Source organism: Seriola lalandi, unplaced genomic scaffold (assembly GCF_002814215.2).
Source record: "Seriola lalandi dorsalis isolate HSWRI2012SDOR001 ecotype SW California unplaced genomic scaffold, Sedor1 jcf7180002055006, whole genome shotgun sequence".
Taxonomy (NCBI): domain Eukaryota; kingdom Metazoa; phylum Chordata; class Actinopteri; order Carangiformes; family Carangidae; genus Seriola; species Seriola lalandi.
Window position 1 is genome coordinate 459,631 of NW_019525549.1, and position 9,592 is coordinate 469,222.

Sequence of the window (9,592 nt, forward strand, 5' to 3'; positions counted from 1 at the left end):
GGGGGGGAGGTGAAGAAGGAGCAGGAGGGGGAGGTAGGAGGGCTAACACAGGGTTAAGTGTGTGTGTGTGTTCTTGTAGCCCTCTGTAAACAGCTGACACTCAAACTCAGGTTCTCATTCTCCCGGATGCCTCTTCACTTGGTTTATAGTGACTTCACAATCTTTATAAACTGTAACACTATCATAAACATTGGCGCCTATTGTATAATGACACAAAATGAATCAAATAAATATTTCAGTCTTTAAACGAAAAGAAAAATGTATTTGATTGTCCTACACGCGCTTTCATTCACTCCACTCGTCCCTCCCCCCACCCCTCTGCCTCTCCACTCACTGTGTGTTTGTCTTTATGCGAGTGCGACTCCATAAATGGAAGGAGCACACATTCATATTCCCTATCTCGTAAAACCATCCTGACTGAAGTGTGTGTGTGTGTGTGTGTGTGTGTGTGTGTGTGTGTGTGTGTGTGTTTTGATGGAATAAAATAATAGAAGACTCCTCTCCACCTTTCTGCCATCATTTCCACTTCTCCTTTGTCCTCGCTCCACCCTTTAATTTACACATATCTGCTCAACAGAAAAGCCTCGGGACACACAAACATACACACCGAAGGATTTAAGACTGTTATTAAGCTGATATATGTCCATCTATCCACCGGTTGGTCAGAGGAGACGACCACACTTCAGTCTTTTAAAAACTGCCCTGCATTGTGTGTTTTCAAATGCTACAAGAAAATGAGAAGCTCCCCAGACACACCCAGCAGACAAAAAAATAAAATTAGTTGTAAAATGTAGCTGAAGCTGAAAAGCGGGGGTTATGAGTTTATTTGACAGCCGTTCTTGAGAGAGACAGGGGAAACAGCGTGGGTATGACTCCAGTAAATGGTCTGGCCCGGTCTGTGAGTCGAGCCGAGGAACTCGCTGCTCAAGGTATTTGCACCCACGCGGTCTGCACCCACCCCATTACTGTGGTTCTATTCATTCAAAATATATTCACATGAACCATACAAATTAGCAAAACGAGTTGTCTGCAACTTGATATGTGAAGTTTCATCATGAGACAAACAGGAGGGACGGCTCCCTGCAGGACGCCTCACAGCGGAGCAGATAAAACACATCACTGCAGTCCAACAACAATAGACATGAACTGCCACACACACACACACGCACACACACACACACACACACACCACCACCTCCAGGTGCTCATGGTTCATTTTCCCATCACATCGTCTGTCTTCATTTCCCAGAGCAGCTAGATAAGAGCTGAAAGGAGCCTGCTAGTGATACAAGGGTCCTGTGTGTGTGTGTGTGTGTGTGTGTGTGTGTATGTGTGTGTGTGTGTCTGTATTTTTTGGCACCATGCTGCTCAGTAATGTTACCTCTCCAGTTTGCTTCTTCTTATACACTTTTGACATGAACCTCTCCAATAAAAACATTAACCTCACAAGTTAAAGTCATAAAATCTAGTTATAGTTTGACAGTGATCCGTTAAGTGCAGCTCTTTACATACAGACTTAATTATCACTCATCTTATTTTTTAGCTTTTTATAAAAGGTGGCATCAAATATTGTGGACGTCACACTGTTCTCCATGTGAAATGCATGCTGGGTATCATTCAAGTGAAAAGGGGTTTAAAATAGTGAAGACACGAAGAAATTTGGGGAGAGAAGTGAGGGTGAGGAGAGAGAGAGAGGAAGAGAGAGAGAGGGAGGGGGGACAACAGAGAGAGAGAAAGAGGATGAAGAGGAGATGTGTTTGCAAACCATCTGGACTCAGTCTCTGATAAGAAACATTTAGTCAGCGAGCACCTCATCACTCAGCCCGCTCCCACTCCTTTTTTCTTTCAGTCCTGTGTAAACTCGTCTGAATCTTCCAGCTCTCCGCTCTAATTCTCTCTGTTTTTTTTTTTTCCTTCACTGACATCGTGTTGTTCTAGACACGAGTTAAAATGAGAGAAAGACTTAATTTGTAAAAAAAAAAGTGGAGGAAAAAGAAAGTTGAGGAGCTCTTTCGGCTCAGACACTGTGAGAAAACAGAGAAAAAGGCCTGGAGAGAGAAAACCAGCGAGGTGAAAATGAACAGATTTTTTCACGTCACTACTGTCAACAGAGAGAAAATCTATTCTTCACTTCACTGGCAAATGAGGACACAGCGCCCATGTACAAAATTACTTTTAGATGTTTTTTGTTTTTTTTTGTTTAATGTATTTAAACTTTTATTACAAGGTAATTAGACAATTTACAACTAATAATTAAAATGAATTATTATCATTATTATTTCTAATTGAAATAATCAGTTGATATCTAATACTGATGTGCTTTGCAATAAAAATTACTAAAGAAAAGTTGCAGTTACAAAGAGCTGAAGCGATTAGTCACTTAAATAAATTAATGAATAAAACGATTGACAGAGAATCTATTTACATAATCCAATAATTGATTTTTTTTTATTATGATGACCGATAACATAAAATAATCAACATGTACAGCCCGAGTTCCCCACTAGTTTATGTTTTATTTAATAATTTTCCACTATGCTTTAATATAACTATTTTGAGTAGATGTGACATTATATCCCGTTAATCCAATTCGACTATTATTGAAAAACGTTAATGTAACATATTACAAATTATGATAAATTTACTGTGTATATTTTAGATATAAAATATATGTACTTGTTAAATACAGACTGAATTCTTTTTTTCCTCTTAACTGATGAAAATGTTCAGCGACAGTAGCTGAGGTCACTTCGCACGACGCTCCGGCGTTACAGTCCTGGTTTGCACCACCTTACACTCATAATAATGATGAGGGTTTATTCTTCTTTTGATTTTTTCTTCACACTGAAGTGAGAAGTAAAAGGTTTGTTTTTCGAATTTGTCCTTTGGAATCAACGATTAGAAAAACATGCATACAGTAAACAGACAGACACAAACACAGAGATGTATGAGGTACATCACACACCAATGTAGAGTCCCATTCGCAAGTACACACACACACAGCCTATTATAAATACACATTACTGCTGCTCTCTGACGATGGATGAACTATAAATGTCCTTGTGTGTAATGAAAAATACTAAAACAAGTAAAATTATGGTCAAAGTGACATGAATGAGCGAGACCTTTATGCCACCCCAAGTGAGTGTTGTGAGTGAACTATTGCAGCTGTTCATGCTAAAGAATAATGTTATACACTACATCGATGTGCATGTGCATGTGCATGTGTGTGTGTGTGTGTGTGTGTGTGTTGTACTGGTCCAGGATATTTTAGGAATAATTGAAACTTGTATTTTCTGAGTAGAGGCCCCATCTAGAGTAATGTGGTCCATCAGGAAAATTACTACACACACACATATACACACACACACACACACACACACACACACACACACACACATCCAAACATGCATAACTTGCAAGGGCAAACCACTGACTTGCATTCATTCCTTAACTCCTGTTTCAAAGTGATGTCATTCCTCTGATGACTTTCATCATTTTCTAGCTTTGAAACACACACACAAACACACACACATACACACACACGCAGGCGCCTATATCGCAGTCACCCAATCTATCTCGCACAACGCTCTCAAAGGCCTTGTTGCTAGGAGATAGTGCTCTATTTGTGGAGAGAGAGTGACAGAGAGACATAGAGCGAGATATATGTATGGGGGGGTTGTTGTGGCTGTCTATCAGTGTGTGTGTGTGTGTGTGTGTGTGTGTGTGAGAGAGAGAGTGTTTGTGACTGTATGAGAGAGCACAAGCATGATAAAGATAAACGAAAGGTAAGTGCAGGATGAAGCAGGATGAATCTCTCAAGACATATCTTTACGTTCTCTCGCTCTCTCTCTCTCGCTCACACATACAGACACACACACACACACACACACACAGAGTGAAAAATACCAGCAGGTTGTTTCTCAAACCCGGACCAGAAACGCAATACTGGCCAGGACAATGAGTGTGTTTCAGCAGCCCACGCTTGGTCGCTCACATGAATGTCTACATATACATGCAGCAACATGAACACCAGTGTGTGTGTGTGTGTGTGTGTGTGTGTGTGTCTGTGTGTGTGTGTGTGTGCGCATGTGTGTGTGTGGGGTGTGTGTGTGTGTGTGTGTGTGTGCGTGTGTGTGTTCATCCAATTGCAGCAGTGGTGGGATCCAGCAGGTCATATAATGGTTGGCTGGTCACATTGTCTGCCCCAGCAGTCACTCACACATACTGTCCCTTTAATCTGGACATACATCTATTATTTTGTGACAAAGCCTGCGGAGAAAAAAAAATCCTTATCTGACACACCGTGCAAAAACACCAAGGCTACAGCGTGAAACTTACACAAGCACACGCTCTCTGTCTTCACGTTGGTCTTCGAAGAACAACAAACATCAAATTCCGTCATAAAACCATGAGAAGTGACTCTTCTCAGCTGGTGCTGATCAGCGTTTTTTTAAACTGCAGTACCACTTGGGTCTAATTTGCATGTTGTATTCTTAATATGTGTGACGATTTATTGCGGCTTTAAGATTCTCAAACATTATTGTTCTGCGTTTCTTTATCCAGAAGGTTGGTCCTTGAACTGATATGGATACAGCTGTGTTACATAAAAACACATTTATAAAAACACTAAATGGGAGAAATGTGCTCCTTCGAGCATTACAAAAGGCTTTAGACCTTCAGGAAAAGTTTGATTTATTCATACAAAATTAGCCATTAATTGCCTTTAAAAGGAAACAGTCTGTTAGGTCTGGTGCACTATTAATTAACATGAATTATCCACATCAAATATAGTCAGTGCGTTTGAGCATTTGTTGTCCAATTCAAAACAAGCTGCTCAGTTCAGTTCATTACTATAAAAAAAAAAAGAAATCATTATTTCACATTTTCACATCCATTCAATTGAAGCTTCTTTGTTTTCAGTATAATTATAAAATGTTATTTAGTTGTCATAATAGAAAGTCATTAACTTTACTGTATTTTAAATCCCTTTGTAGTGCATTTTCTATCACGCTGTGACTATAATAATTATGAACTCATACTAGTTTTATATTTGCAAATAAGGCTTATAATGCTTTATAAAGGCGCTCCACAATCATGCAGGTAAAAAACAAACTTTTTGGAGTTGTTTCCATTACACCGCAGCTGTCTGTGCTGACTGACTCACTGCATTGTCTCTCACAGTGGTTGGTCTGAAACTCTCAGTCTGTCGAATCCACTAAAACATTCCTGAGAGGCAGAAAAAGCCAAAACGTCTGCACGAAAGAAAAAAAAAAATCACCTTGACAAAACATGACAAATGCATCTAGTAAAATATTAGTAACGTGTGCAAGGACTTTAATTAAAGGGGGGGTGGGGGATGGAGGGGGGGTGTCAGTTTCTTCATATTATTCCAAGCCACACACATTAACATTACCATTTTAAATCTCACCCACTCGTATTACACAAGGCAACTGTTCAACAACCAGTATAATACTCAGAGAATACTCCTGCTCCTGCAGCACCCTTCTCCTCTCTGGAACAGGAGATGTAAATATTGGAGGGTTGCATTCTTAAAGTTAATTATTGCTTCACTTTGAACTACTTACAAACATATGTGAGCAAATACCAGCAACGGGAATTAGCATTTGACCTTCGGTGCACAATCCTCAGTGAGTTTGATGTGAAATGCATGTACAGTTTTATATGCTTACATTACACACTTTTATTCTCGCTCTGACGTCTTATCATTCCTAATACTCCTGCTGGAATCTTAATCAGTCACACATGTTCCTCTCCCTGCCGTTGTCTCTGCCCTCCTTTCTTTACGATCTGTCCATCCAAAGTCGTTTTTAAGAATGTTTCCTCTCGCAGTGACAGTTTAATTCCTTCAATCCATCACCTACTTCCTTTTTTTGCTTCGTTACTCACACGCACGCTCTCAGGAGCATCGCGAAATTTATGTTTGTAATTGAAAGAGTAAAACTTCAGAGGAGAAGACAGGGAGAAGAAAGAGAGGGAGAAAAGAGAGACAAAGTGACGCGCACACACTCTCGCACAATCTCTATGTCTGGAAGTGATTAAGCAAAAAGCAAAAGCTTGTCTTTTCTCTTGTGTCTCTGAGCAGCAGCAGCACAGAGTCCAGCCACCATAACCCTCACCTCACCTCACCACACACACAAACACACACACACACACACACACACACACACACACGCCTGTCAAAACACACAATGCAAAAAGCAGACACAATAAATTGCCAGAAAACCAAATCAGAGCCCTGATGCCTTCCAGAGTTCACCCACCTTTTACTTTTTAAATACACTTTACTCACTTCTGCCAACTGCAGGTATAAATACACATAAATACACAGTTTATCCCGTTTTAAATTCATCACTTCATTACACTTCAGATAGCAGGAGTTGTGTTTCCTTTTGTGCTGCAGATCAATTGTAGGAAAAAGAATCAATGCACAGTAAATGACTCGTTTGTAGTGGAAAAACACACATGAAGACATGGTGATTTTGAATTGAATAAAAAATAGTAAAATACAAAATGTCAAAATACTCCACATCTGTTCTGCATTTAATTTAATAGTGAAATAATTCCATACAGGGAAGGTTCTCCTTTGTTCACACTTTGAATCAATGTTCAAAGTATAAATTCTAAGTGTGCATCAGAGTACGTGGTTTCAACTTAAAAGCTGAACAGGAACAGATAAAATAGAGAGAAAGAACGCCTTTTTTTAAAAAAAACTATAATTCATTTAAGAGCCCGTTCTATCTGCTGAGAGATTTGACCTTTAGAAGCTGACGTGAAACCTGCTGCTGTAAATTCATTCCATCAGTCGTTACAGGGCCTTTTAAAGCAAAAACTGGCATTAATGAATCCATACTGACGGCTGTCCACCAACATGTCGATCACTGGCTGGACATAGTCCTGAACTTTCCTCAACAGCAGGATGAAAAACAGTGTTTCATCAACAGGCACACGCAGAATTTCCTCTCTGCATGAGGACGAACAGTTTAAAAAAAAAAAAGAAAAAAGAAGAAGAGACTCAACAATGGTCACAGGGAGACATCCAGGGGCTGAAAGCACTTTGGTCACTTTGTCAGCAGCTTTGACTGACAGCAGTTTGTCCGGGATGTTTCTCATTACATCCTCTACATTGATTGGAACCATAATTAAGGTAATATTCCCCATCTCCATTCCCTTTGAATATTGCCCCCTATACGTAATGGCCTCAAAATCAAAACCAGACCTTGAAGCTAATGCTTACTATATGATTAACCACTGAAATATTTATACATGTGTGTCACTGTGTGTGTGTGTGCGTGTGTGTGTATAGCACAGAGACAAAGGCAGTAGTCACTAATTGATTGGCAGCACTGGCTACTTACTAAATGAGAAGCCGACAGTGATTTAGATTAATATAACCTGATGTGCCGAGGCACTGGTTGGTGTGTGGAGCAGTGAGCGACCGAGTGGAAGGAAGAAGAAGAAGAAGAAAAAAAAGAAAAGAAAAAACAGAATGACTGCTCGCACGACCGACCGACTGACTGTCGCTTACACAGTAACTTGCTGCTTGATTTAGCCTTAAAGTCTTCCGTTCAGTCAGTGTGACCACGAGCAAGAGGAGGGGAGAGGAGGGGAAAAAAGACAAGAACAGAAGAGATGAGGAGAACAAATGGTGAGGGAAAAAAATTCCTCCACCTCCCTCCCTGTCACTCTCTCCTGCCACTTTCTCAACAAATCAAACTATTAGGCCTCAGCCTGGCACTATTTTAACACACGCGCGCGCACGCACACACACACACGCACACACACATGGATTGCCTGTGTTGTTTTTTCTCAATGACTTTACATTCAGCCAGTGAATTCACACAATGAGCGGCAACTGACTGGAGACCAAGCAATTTCCCAATGCATGCACAGTTGCGCACACACGCACACACACACACACGCACACAGACACACACACACACACACCACCAGCACAATGTGCCGCTTGAAGGAAAGATTGAATCCAGTTGTCTACCTTGTCTCAGTGAGTACTCCAGTTTCGCCCGGTTTAAAGGGTTAATGCTCCCAAAAAACACATAGGATCCGCACAGGCAGCATGAACACTGAGTCCTGAGCCGCTGCCGCTGCCGCTGCTGCTGCCGCTGCCGCTGCCGCCGCTGCCGCTGCTGCTGCCGCTGAGGGAAAATAACATTACACCTCCGTCCCTCTCTTTCCTCGCTTTTCTCTTCTCTCTTCTTTGGAAAAAGGTATATAAAAAACAGGAGCCGTGTTTTCCCTCCCTCTCTCTCTCTCTCTCTCTCTCTTTCTCTGTGGGGACAGCCTCAGTCTTCTCTCTCACTTCTTCTTCTCCTCCAAGTGAGTGCTCCCAAATGCAGAGAGCAAAAAAAATGAAAAAGGAAAAACACAATCCTCCTGCTCTCTCTCTCTCTATCTGCTGTATGTGTCTTCTTTTTCTTCTGTCTCAGTTAAAGAACATGAGTTCTCTCCTCCTTTATTCTCTTCTCTGAGTCCTTCTTTCCCCTGCCTGCCGCTGCCTCTCTCAGTGAGCGTGTGCGTGTGTGTGTGTGATAGAGAGAGGGAGAGAGAGCCGCCTTCTCGCCTGCTTCTGCCACTTCTGCGGTGTGTGTGTGTGTGTGTGTGTGTGTGTATATATATGTGTGTGTCTCTCTCCCTCTTGGCTCCCGTAAGTTTGAAGCTCTCTCGCTGGTTGAGCGAGGAGGGAGGCGGAGCCGCGAGGACACAGGGAGCAGAGGGAAGAATGGGATTGGCTGACACAGAGGGGGGGGGGCGGGGGGCGGAGGGGGTACAATCGTGAGAGGGTAAAGACGTGGAAGGAGGGGCTGGATTTTTTTTTTTTTTGCTTTCTGCATTTGGAGGCTGGAGGTGACGATGTCTGGAGAGAGAGAGGAGAGGAGGAGGGCAGGGGCACTCCCTCTCTTTACCTCTCTCTCTCTCTCTCTCTCTCTCTCTCTGCATTCTTTTGCTCTGATCTCCCCGATTTCCCGACCACATATGTATTCATAGCACAGCAACTACACGTCTCAGCCGCTCACACATGAGCTCTCTCTTTCTCTCACTCTCACACACACGAATGTGTGTGTGCGTGCGCGGGTGCGCGTTTGTGTGTGAAGTTAGATTTTAAGGCTGCTGTATAAACCAAAGGTACTGAGAGAGAAGAGGGGGACGCTTAACAAAAAGGGATTCGTTACCAGAGGAGCATATGCACAAGGACACACGCACACACACACACGCACACACACACACACACACACACAATGTCGGGGATCATGTATTAGCCTAAGTGCCATTTTTCCAGTGTTCATTTTGACATTTAGATTGAAATGAATAAAAATAATAATCTAAAAGAACAAACAAAGCCAGAGGTTCTGTGCGTGTGTGTGTGTCTGTGCAAGTGTGTGTGTGTGTGTGTGTGTGAGCCTCAGTCATCCAGGTCTGTTTTTCTCTCACAGCTTTGTGAAAGCGACTGGAGTCAGTTCAGGTTCTTAAGGATGTTTCTACCTCCCAGAGGCTTCATCACTTCTGAGTCGCAGGAATTTAACCTCTTGTGGGGTAGTCAGCACCTTGACAG

At 42.0% G+C, this 9,592-nt stretch overlaps 1 protein-coding gene across 1 annotated transcript in view; it reads right to left on the bottom strand.

Moving 5' to 3' along the window:
* tenm3 (teneurin transmembrane protein 3) overlaps positions 1-8,595 on the bottom strand; it is a 206,170-nt gene extending 197,575 nt beyond the window's left edge. The window contains exon 1 of the mRNA XM_087171480.1: positions 8,018-8,595. The gene's annotated coding sequence lies outside the window, so the exon portion shown is untranslated. The remainder of the gene's footprint in view (positions 1-8,017) is intronic.
* Positions 8,596-9,592: the final 997 nt, after the last annotated feature.